Source organism: Notamacropus eugenii, chromosome 4 (assembly GCF_028372415.1).
Source record: "Notamacropus eugenii isolate mMacEug1 chromosome 4, mMacEug1.pri_v2, whole genome shotgun sequence".
Taxonomy (NCBI): Eukaryota; Metazoa; Chordata; class Mammalia; order Diprotodontia; family Macropodidae; genus Notamacropus; species Notamacropus eugenii.
This window is the reverse complement of record NC_092875.1, coordinates 365,091,847-365,104,327: the sequence shown is the minus strand read 5'-3', so window position 1 is coordinate 365,104,327 and position 12,481 is coordinate 365,091,847.

Genomic DNA, 12,481 nt, shown 5'->3' with positions numbered 1-12,481 from the left:
GCTATAAAAACCATCTTCTGGCCCCGGTTAATGAATCTTCTTCCTTAGAGTACTTTTGCTCTTTTTTCTGATATAGAACTCTGCTTATTTTCTCCAAGGTTCTGGATTTACATCCAAGCTTAATTGTTTCTGAGGTTGTGCTTTATGGTAGTTGGACTCTGCAGCCAAGACATGGAATATTGCCTTCCTTTTCATCTGCATGCCAGATGACATTTTTCACTTTGCCAGGTGTTATTGCGGGTTGTGTGTTCATTGATTATGACTACTACAACTAAGAAATATTGTGCAAAGGGAGACTTTTGCCCTGGCTTCTTTTAATATTTGATGATTACAGTAATATATTTCTTCATTTATTTCTTCACCTGGGCTAATAAAAAGCATGCACATCGCATGCAACCACAAATAGATGGTCCTGGAAAGCCAATTAAGTGCTCCTCGATGTGGGGGCAAGAGTGATTTTTAATAAGGCTCCAGTACAGGGTTCTTTTGGAGACCTGAGAAAGAAGGAAGATTAAATGTGAGGAAAGGCAAGGAATAGCCTGCCTAGGAAGGGACTGAAAGCATAGATTTAGAAGAGGCTTAGAAATTTTTTGAAAATGCTCTGCTTGGGTTAGTTTTGAACATTCCTCTTTACTGATGAAGTTGGTTTTTAATTCGCTCTGTTGAGCTTCATCTCTCTCAGTGCAGTCAGCTGTGATGTACCCATTTATAATTTATTTATGCAAATACATAAAGCGAATCCCCTGAGATCTGAAGAAAACACTGTAGTATATTTCATCACTTGAAGAATGGTCAATTACATGTGCCAATGCTACATTTTTAACCATTCTAGAAAAATATGCAGATAGTTTCTTCCCCCTTGGGATCCTAATGAATTGTTAATGCCAACATGTTCTATCTCTGGTGACTTTATACACCTTGATCCTTCCCCTCAAGAATTTCCAAGTAGTTTTAATGAGTATCTCTTAAAATGATGATGATGGTTACAATTTCAGTTACCTTTGTAGATGAAAAAAATTCCTTTATATGATTATTTTGGTTATAATAGTCACATAGACATTTACTTGAAGCTGGACCATAGAGGTAAAGAAATTTTGTGGAACTTGACTAATCATTTGAAGCTTGCTTCCCCTTACCCCCATCTTCTTTCTTTAATTTAATTCAATAAACATTTATTACGTACCTTCTATGTGCCATGCACTGTGCTAAGCATTGGGGTTACAAAAAGAGGCAAAAGACAGTTCCTGCCCTCAAGGAGATTCATATTTTTATACTCACAAAATTTGACTAATAGACTTCTAAATCATCAAAGCAGAGCATATAAATTTAATATGGTTTAATATTTTTATATGGTTTATATGGTTTAATATTTAATATGGTAAATAAATTTAAGCTTGGTTTAAAGTCAAGAAATTTAGAGTTATATTTGTGTAGAATACAGAGAGATTGAACAAAACTCAATAAGCTCAGTTTATATTTCTAGAATCACTGAAGATGATTCATAGTACGCTGGTAAAATCATAAGTTTGTAGGATTAGAGCTGGACAGGACCTTAAAGGTCACCTCATCCAATGCTCTCATTTTACAGATCAGAAAGCTGGGGTCCACAGAGGTGGAGTGATTTTTGTAAGGTCATGCTGGTTGTAAGTGGTAAAGCTAGGATTCACACCCAGGTTGTCCAGCAACAAAGTCAGTCTCTTTCCCCACAACAGACTGTTTTGTCTCAAATGCATATTCAAGTGTAAATAGATGCCAATGTTGTGGAACCATTAGATTCTCTTTGAGGGCAGAGACTCTCTTTTGCCTCTTTTTGTATCTCCAGTGCTTAGCTTAGTCTGGCACATCATAGCCGTAAGAGTTTATTGAGTTGAATTAAATCAGAGGACTTGGTTTTGAATTCCAGTCATGTCACAGCCTGTGGAACTAACTTCAATTTCTTCATTTTTAAAATGAAGGGGAAGTAGATGAGGTGATCTTTAAGATCCCTTCTAGTTCTCAGTAGGTGATCTTCTGAAACCAGTGACTCATCCAAGAATTTGTTGAGCTGTTTCAGTTGTGTTCAACCCTTAGTGACTCCATTCTGGTGTTTTCTTGGCAAAGATACTTGAGTTGTTTGCCATTTTCTTCTCTGACTCATTTTACAGATGAGACACTGAGGTAAACAAGGTTAAGTGACTATGGTCACGCAACTAGTAAATGTCTAAGACTAGATTTGAATTGATGAAGATCTGCCCTTGTTCAAGAATTTTAAAAAATACATAATTTTGTTTAAGGGGAATATAAACATTTTCCCCACCACTCATTTTGCTAGGGAAAAATAATAAATTTAATTTTTGATAAAGGAAACAAATCACAACTACACTCCTAAACAAGTTATTCTAGACTGGCCAAATAATACTTGGGGCTGATAATTTATGTAATGAAATAATTTAGTATTTGCTATCTGTTAAAATAAATGAGGGCTATTTGCTTTAAGTTTATCAAGGAAACCCCAATGATGTCCATTGCATCTGACCTGAGTTTTCTTGCCTTTTTAAGTTCGTCTTTATTTTTTTAGTTATCCTCAGTGCATATGTTGTTTTTTTGGTTCTGTTTTTTTCCCTTTTTTCTGTTTCAATTCACATGCAATTTCTAGCCTTTGTTTGAATTCCTCAGAAGGCTTGTTCCTTATCCCTTTCTCTAGAAATTTCAAGTATGTCTTTGGGTGAATCACAAAAGGATTTAGGAGTTAATGAGATTAAGTTGTTCTTGGTAGCAATGAGATGGAGTTGACATTAGCAATATAATTTGCTCTCAGCCTCTTTCCTATCATTTACCATCATAACACCTATATACAGCAGTAATGGCTCTACACTAGACCTTCCTTACAACACTGCCTATTCCATGGGACTGTACATGCAATAATTAACCTTTTATGATACTTCCAGTATCAAAATTCCTTCAACTGAATACCAACCAGCTTCAATTACAAACTGTACAAGGCTATATAGTATATGATGGTCCATCAGTCTATGATATCATTGCCAAAAACGACCCATGACATGATTTTGGAATGTATAAGCAGGGCGGAGCCATATTCAAAATATTGAAGTAAGCAAACTTTGTCTTTGGCATCTTCTCACCTCCTTTTTGAGTCACCTCCATTCTCCTGGGGCTTGTAGTCCTTCCCTCCTCTTTTTTTTCCTCCTAAAGCTTAATCACCATCATTCATGGTATATGGATACTCTCATATCCCCATCAAATAATTCTATGTTACAAAGAATAACTTAAGGGACAGCATCATTTAGTGGATAGAGCGGTGATTTCTAAGTCAATTAAACCTGGTTTCAAATCCTGCCTGGGAAAGGCTCTTAACTTCTCATTGCCCTAGTTGACTCAAGAAGTACAATAGCAGCTGATCTACCTGGATTAAAGGAATTTCTCTACATTAATGACATTCTAGGTTAGGAGAAAACACATAAAAAATTATAGTAACTTGGAGTTTAAATGATAATGCCTCAAAGTATTGGAATCACCCCTACTTGTAAGAATTTGCATTTTTAAATGTTTGAGAATAATTGAAAATTTACCAACCTAACTCCAGAATACTGATTGTTCTGCATTTGGGAGCTCATGCAGATAACTTCACCTTTTAGTTTTTCTGAATAGTGAAACTGGACTCAACAGTGGGCAAAAATTGCCTTAGTCCCCCCCGCCCCCCCCTTTGTGAAAGACAGGTGCCACATCTGCTATTGCCTTTCCAGATAAAGTGAGTAAATGAAGATTTGATATCCTTTCTCTGGAAGAGTGACTATGGTATATCTATCACATAGAATTATATGGCTGAAAGGGACCATGAGAGCTCATTTCATGTATTCCTGGATTCTGTGAGCCTGTTTGGGAATTGCCCTCCTGCCTGGAAAGCCTAAAATTAGGACATCCAGGTAGACAGTAATTATACACATAATCCTTCTCTCTCCCTTAATTTGCATAAAGATGATAAGAAACTGAGAAGTTAATGGTTATGATGGTATGATGGGCTACCAAAACTATCTGAAATGATGGTTATCTCTGAACTTACTCCTAAAGACCTAAAGCACAGAAGATCAGATACCAATACATTCACTTCCTAAGGGTTTTATTTTGTCTTTTTCTCCTGGTGCTTGTCATACTTCTGGTGAGCTTTGGAAAGAGATGTTTAGGTGGGACTTGCATTTAGGAGAAATCAGGATTCTCATTTTCACAAGCTTTTCATGTGCATTTCTATCCAACAATTCTGAAAGGTCCAGAGAGGGATTGTGTTCTAGTGCAGGTCTGTCAATTTTTTAAAAAATTATATGCCCCTATCAATTTAAAAAAAATGTTTTGAGCACCAGCCCCCAATATGTGTGCATTTACTTATTTATAAGCTACATACAGGTACTGCTATCTTAAAGATTATATACATTAAAAATTTACATAAAAGAAAAATATGAAATTATATTTGATCTTCAAGTCAATAATGAACCCCTGGAGTTATTAAGAAAGGACATGACATAGTCTGACTTGCACTTCAAGATTATCAGTTTGGCAGTATTATGAGGAATTGGAGTGAGGGAAGATGAAGCAGAGAGATGCATTAAGAGGTCAGTGATACTGTTTAGGTGACAAATGATGAGGGCTTAAACTAGAGTACTGTCTGTATGAGTGGAGAATAGGGAACAGATATGAGATATGTTGCCAGAAAGATCTGGCAGCTGATTGAAAATGTCATATGAAGGAGAGTGACAAATTGAAAATGACACCAAAGTTGTGACCCTGAGTGACTGAACAGTTAATGGTGTTCTTGATAGCAATAGGGATATTCTGAATAAGTGGGAGTTTTGGGGGAAAACAATATAATGAAATCTGTGATGAAGATCATATAACCTATTTATGCCTATTCAAATGACTTGCTTTGTCCCCCTCAGAATAAAAAGTGGGATCTCTTACCATTAATTGCCTTGAAGCACAGAGCCTGGAGAGCCACCTATAAATAGCCTTTTGGCAATCTAGGAAACAGGAGAGGGGCTGTGATGAATGGGAAGAAGGGCAACTTTTACCCAAATGTCAGCTCCTGTGAATTCCCAGGAAGTGGTTAGGTTATGACTACCATAAGGGGCTAATGTTTGGCTTAGAATGAGGAAAACTGTGAGGTAGCGCAGCAGAGGAAGTTGAATAAAGTGGGGTATTTTAGGGGATAAAGTTAAGTGTGAATATTCTAAAAGCAAGCCCAAAGATTGACTATTGTGGGGAAGGTGGGATGTGACACATTCTTCCACTATCTGATTGACTGCAGTTCCATTAGGATTAAGCTATGATTCCCAGTTTGGATCCTACTGGCATGGTGGGAAAACAAAACAAAACCCTGGATTGTGATTCTTGAGGCCAGAGACCAGGGTTTCTATTCTTATTTCATAACAAATTATCAGTACCTTAGTTTCCTCGTCTGTGAAATTTGATATCTGACCTACATGATTTCTAAAGCTACTGACTGAGCTGTAATTTCATGATAATGATGATGTAGTCATGAGTATCCCTACACAATTCTGAATCACAAAATACTATAGACTCTCCGTATGGAAGGCAGAACCAAAACATTTATTCAGACACCAGAAAGCCAAATCCACCATAGTAACAAAAATCCATACACAATAACAATGCAGAGAAAAATACCATCCCCAAGCCTTCCCCCTACTGGGCTTCCTACAAACCAGCTCTGTTAAAAAAAAAAAAAATTACAAGCAGGCTCTCTTAAACAAAATCACAAACAAGCTCTTTCACTCATGCTAGCCAGCTGCCTGCATCATTCCTAGCTCTGACTGCTCTCTGACCAATTTCTTCTCATCCTGGCTGTGGTTACACCTCTTCTTCTACCCATTCAGCAAACTTCTCCCGCCACAGGCTCCTTAGACTTCCATCTGACCAAGGCAGGTTACACGGGCCTATTAATGAAAAGATCTCCCCATTTAAATTGCCAATTATATGGGAGCCCCAGATCTTTCATATTCATTTCATAGGTCAGTGGACTAACTGGAATCAACAGAATTTTAACAGGGGTAACAGAAAATATATAAAACAATATTGTAGGCAACAGAACTTTTCAACCGTATGAAAGGGATCCCACAATATAAGTACATAAAACAATAACTTAGGGTGGAGCTTGAGAGTACAAGCGCCCCATCACTCCCCTTTCAAATGAATGAGGCTCAAAATCTTGGGTTAAGGGACGAGGATTTCTTTTCCATGGCTACTTCCTACTGAAATTGGACATAAAGCTGTCCCTGCTCCAAGAGTTACCATTTAAGAGATCAATTCTTTAGCTGGCATCTGGAGCTTGGGTGACACCAGGTCCAAGAGAGACACATCACAGTCATGGACAACAGGTGACATCCAGCTTAACTGATCAGGCATCTGCATGTATAGGGTACTAAGCCTGCAAAAAAGAAATCTGACAAACAAAACAAATAGACAAAAAGCCAAAAAGAAACAAGGAGACAGCCAGAAGCAGGATAGATATAGGGTCAGCCATGCTTCTGGAGTCCATGAACCTACTCTCATAGCCTTATTCACTGTTGTTTACTGTTTTCCAATTTGCAGTTTCAGGGTCATCATTCTGGCTAGAGATATACTTTAATCTGAGCTGGATCCTGGCTAATTTCTCCTTGCAGGTGTGAAGAACTTGGATATAATGTTTCAGGAGGATCTGTAGGGGCAGTTCTCATCTCCCTGCTCAGTCTAATATGAAGCCTCTTTCCTTGTTACATTTTATATAGTTCATTAGTCGGAATGCCATCTATTCTTCCAAAGTCTACCCCTGCTCTCAGTAGAGCAGTAAACAATTCTTTTCTTGTCAATCCATTCTGACTTTGAATCCTCTGGGTATTTACTCTTTTCTTTCCAGGAAATTTATCTTTTTCACTGATTCTCATTGTCAGACGTACTAACAATTCTCCCATCCTTTGAGTGAACCAAATCAAAATATCTGTAACCTCCTGCTGAGTAAAATTCTCAATTATCTCCCCAAACACAGTGGGGCTCCTTTATTCTCCTGCTTCCTTCTTAGTGCTGGCCAAACTTCAGTCTCATTTGTTTCATTCTCCTCCCACACATCCTCTTGGCAAGTATTTGGGTCCCAGTTAAGCCCAGCCTGTGCAAGGGCTGTATTCACTTTCCTATTGTTAACTTTTAGCCTCCTGTGATTCAAGCCAACAATAGCTTTTTCTTCCACTCTCTGAAACTCTCTAGCTCCCTCTCCTAAAGGACAGTTTGAATGCTACAGGATAAAACACTTCTGCAAACCAGCCAACTCCTTTTCTGTCTGAGACTTTTCCTCCAGCAGGTTGTCTCTGCTTTTACATATTAATTCGATAGCTTGTTAGTAAGGCCCAGACTCTCCTACACACCCCTGCCATTTCTTTCCCTGGTTGTATTGTTATTCCCTGCAAATATCTTTCTAAGTGTCTGGGTTCTCCCTTCTGTAGCCTTGGTTCCCAGTTTTCACAAAATGACTTTGGCCCATTCTCTTGCTAGGAAGGAGTATAAATCCTCCCACTCTGGGACATCCAAGTCTTCCTCTGTCTCCTTTGCATTTATGTCTCGAAATAGAGGTCTGATATTTCACAATTTCATCCTTGTTGCTGTTTGTAGCACCAATGCAATATTCACAGCACCTACAGTGACCATGAATATTTTGGCACAATTCTCAATTGCAAAATACCGCAGACTCTCCACATGGGAGGCAGAACCAAAACATTTAGTCAGACACCAGAAAGCTAAATCCATCATAGTAACAAAAATCTATACACAATAACAATGCAGAGAACACCACCAGCCCCAAACTTTCTCCTTGCTAGACTTCCACAAACCAGCTCCATTAAAGAAATCACAAACAGGCTCCCTTAAACAAAATCACAAACAAGCTCTTTCACTCACACTAGCCAGCTGCCTGCATCCTTCCTAGCTCTGACTGCTTTCTGACCAATTTCCTCTCAGCTCTGCTCTAGCTCCACCTCTTTCTGTTCCACACTTTCAGCAAACTCTTCCTACCACAGGCTTCATGTGACTCAGGCAGGTCACAAGGGCCTTTTAATGAATATGAAAGATCCCCCCATTTAAATGACCATTACAGATGGATAAGTATAAAAGTTCCTAGGCAATGATTGCTAGAGGGTTAGAGATCATTTGCAATAAACACTTATTGAACCTTTACCATACCTAGAGCACTGTACAAGATTCAGAAAATACAAAGAGGCATGAGACACCTCTTAACCTTCACAAGCCAGGGGAAGGAGTAGCATTTGCTACATATGTTATATTATTTATTTCTAGATGCATCCAGGTAGCTTGTTGGAACTAGCCCAGTGGAGCCAAATGTTAAATGTGAGAATTTACACTTTGAAATCTGCAAGTGCTACAAATCAGGAAGATGTCTGTCTGTCTGTCTATCTGTCTATCTATCTATCTATCTATCTGTCTGTCTGTCTGTCTGTCTGTCTGTCTATCATCTATCTCCCTGATTCTGTGTGTATGATTTTACACATACACTTATGTGTATATGTAATATATATACATATATATGTACACACACACTCTCTCTCTATATATATATTCTTGATTTTGTATATGGTACATATGTCTGTGTTTATAAAATTTTGTTAATAATGTAGGTTAAACTTAAAAAGTGTGTTATGTATACATTAAAAAAGACAAACAGAACAGGGTGTTAAACAAACCACTAGATGCTTCTATCCCAAACTTCATTGAACTGACTGAGGTTATTAAGGACTGCTTCATAAAGGAAGTGGGACTTAAGCAGGTGCTAAAAAAAGAAGCAGAACTTAGATAAGGAGAGAAAACAGAGAATAACATTTTAAACTGAAAAGTATAAAGAGAAAAAACACTGAAGTGACCAGGTGCATGACATATTTCTTAAGCAAAGAGTAAAGCCATTTTGACTAAAGGGCTCTTAGAGCTCAAGCAGTAGTGTCAAACTTAAATGAAAATGGATCCCTTCAGGTGGCATATTGACTTAGCAACCACAAATTAACATTGTCTATCTTGTATTGTATTTTATTTATTTGGTTAAAAATTTCCCAGTCACATTTTAATCTAGTTCTCAGGATGGGGAAACCCTTTGAAGTGTTAGGTGTGTGTGTGTATGTGTGTGTGTGTGTGTGCGCGCGCGCGCGTGCGTGCGGTGGTGTGTGTGACACTTCTGATCTAGAGACAGGCAGGTAGTACTGTGGATAGAACATTCATTGGTCCTGGAGTCAAGAAGTCTTGCATACAAATCAGGTACTACATGTTTCTCCCTGGCAAGTCACTTAACCTCTATCTGCCTCACCTTCCTCATCTGGAAAATGAGGATTAATAATAGTAGTTGCCTCACAGGGTTTTGTGTAGATTAAGTGAGAAAACATTTATAAAGTGCTGGGTACAGAGCCTGGCACTGTTCTCTTCCCTACATTCACTCCTGCCCCATTATCTTAAAAAAAAACAACAATGTTAAAAGTAGAGTAAGTAAGGACTAAGGTATAGAGTCACCTAAATGACAGGTTAAGAAATTAGAAGGTTAATCCTTATGAATTCTAGTGGTTGGGAAGTTATCCTTCTCCTATAAGTGAAATTTATGAAATTTTCAACTGCTCTATCAGATAGGAGATGGAATTATGAGGTGTAGAGATAGGATTTCCTCTCCTAGTAAATTAAAATGAATGGTTAACTGCCTCCATTACAATTATGACCTCAACTTGGGATAATAAAAGTGTTATTGGGGATGGGAGGAGCTACTTGGAGCCTAAGAACTACAACTAAAATTTATTTAGTATTTTCTGACTTTTTTCAGAGCACCTTCTTCACAGGTTATATAAATATCATTATCCCCTCTTTACAGATAAGGAAACAAAGTCTTCCTAAGCCTGAGTGACTTTGTGCTGGTTTAAACAACTATTCAGCGTTCGAGCTAGAATTAGAACCCAGATCTTCTGATTTCTAGGTCATTGCCCTACATTTCACCTTACACAGAGAAGAAAAAAATAGGAGCTTATTTCTTATGACAACAATTTCCAATGCAAACTAAAATAACTATAGTGATTGGTCAGCTTAGTCCTACCAAAATTGTACGGTACATCTGAAACTGTTAGTAAAGAAATTATTAGAAAAAGAAGTATGTAGTCCTACTAAGAACACTGGGCTGGGAACCATGTGATCTGTGTTTTAATTTTGATTCTGCCAGTGACTAGTTTTATGACTTTGAGGAAGTCATCTTTCTTTTATCAACTTCAATTGCCTCAGTAAAATTAAAGTTTTTTCACTAGTCCTTCACAGCTATAAAGTTTGGTGTTTCTTTAAGATATTCTATAAGCAAAGAAATGTTTCTTTGGGGGTTCTTTCATTTCAGGTTTTTAGGATGGTGCTCTTTAGGGGGTCCATTTCAAAGCAAAAACAGAGATCCTACTGTTTCCCTCTGCATGACAGTGATGCCCTACAAACATAATAAGCAAGTATCATAATGTGCCATTTAAAGTTAGATTGAAGCTGACATTCACACCCGATGTTGTCCAGTTATACTATCACTGACTGATTGTCCAAATGAGTAAAACAAATTATTTATTTCTCTCAAATACCAGTGGATCCTACTTATCTTATGACAACAGGGACATTTAAAGTAAACAACAGATGTTGGATTGTGATGTTATTGTATGTTTTTAAAAATTCGATTGTTTTAAATTACAAATGTGTTGTTCTTTTAAAATAATACACACACATACACATGCACACACTCGTTAGCCAATCAAGAGAAAATGGAGATATTTAGGTCAGAAAAATTTTCAGTGGGAAGACCTAAATTAGTGACATCTCTTTCAATTGTAAAAATGCCATGTTTTTCTATATATTCTATATTTGTTAGTTCAGTCATTCAGTCATGTATGATTTTTCATGACCCTGCATCGAATTTTCATGGCAAAGACACTGGAATGGTTTGCCATTTCCTTCTCCAGTGGATTAAGGCAAAAAGAGGTTAAGTGACTTGTCCAGGGTCACCCAGTTAATGAGTGTCAGAAACTGGATTTGAACTCAGGTTCAAATCCTGACTCCAGGCCTGAATCCAGGTCTAATGCTCTATCCACTAAGCAACCCAGCTTTCTCCCTTCCATATTTATGGTCATTTATAGATATCACCAAATTAAAAAAAGCTGAACTTTTCAATATTTGCTTCTGAATTATTTTTGAACTATATAACCATGGCCTTATTGACAATCCTTCCAAAATTCTCACAAACCATTTCATTCTAAAAACATGTCCCATAATATAGCATAGTATATGATATAATGTTTGTATTTTGTTGAAATAAGATCTCATTACTTTCTTATTTGTGAAGATCTGATTTTCTCAGATCTCTTTATCTGAGAAAAGATAAAGCTCTTCACCCTGGACACAATATTCCTTACAGAGTCAGAAACTTTGGTCATCTCTTTCACATTTTCACTGAAATCAATGTGAATTAGTCTTTGCTCATAAAATGTGATTGTAATTAAAGGTCAAGGAATGTTAGGAAGGCAATCAATGACTGAGAAAGGACTGGTCTTAACAGGTTCTTTAATTTGAGCTTTATTCCTAAGAATGGAGATTTGGTTTAGCTTGAAATAAGGCACGGTTAAAGTTGATATTGCTTGATTCCCCAGAAGTTCAAGGAGACAAGAAGTCTGTCATGTCCACTCAAAATTTATGGTAACATAAATATCAATACATCCAACAGTCCTCTGTCTCCATAAATACCACATTTAAAGACATCAACCCTTAGTCAAACATTGTAAACTTGGAGAAAATTACCCATAGGCACTCAAGTTCACAAATGTTAACTATTAATAATTTTGGAGAAAATATAAAAGGCAATGAAAAGAAATCCAGAACAATGGAAAGCAATTGCCTTTCTTTGGATTATTTAATTTTTAAGAAGGTAATCCTGCAGTTTTGTCATATTGCTGCCAAGGGACAGTATAGCCAATTACAAATCAACACTCGGAACTTGGGATGAAATGCTGTACTCAATGTTCTCTATTTCCTGAGCTCCAGAGGAATTTAAACAAAATCCTAAATAGATAAAAAATATATCTATTTATATATACATATATGTGTGTGTATATATATATATATATATATACATGCATACATCTATATCTGTCTACATACAACATACACACACCTAGGGTAATTTTTTAAAGAAACAAATACTTTATGTGAAATTCAGTATTTCACTTACTGGTCCTTACCTTCACAAAAGTCCTCCTTTAATGCCTCCTTGTGGCATTGAAGTGACCTAGGGTTTTCTAAATCATTAGTATCAGAGCACAATTCCTGCCAAGTTCTGCTATGATAGAACAACTTCTCATATGGTTCTGAAAGCAGATGGCATCTGATGCCCAAGCGTCAACCTACCTAAATATGAAGAAACTCATGATCTCTAGGTTGGCTACCTGAG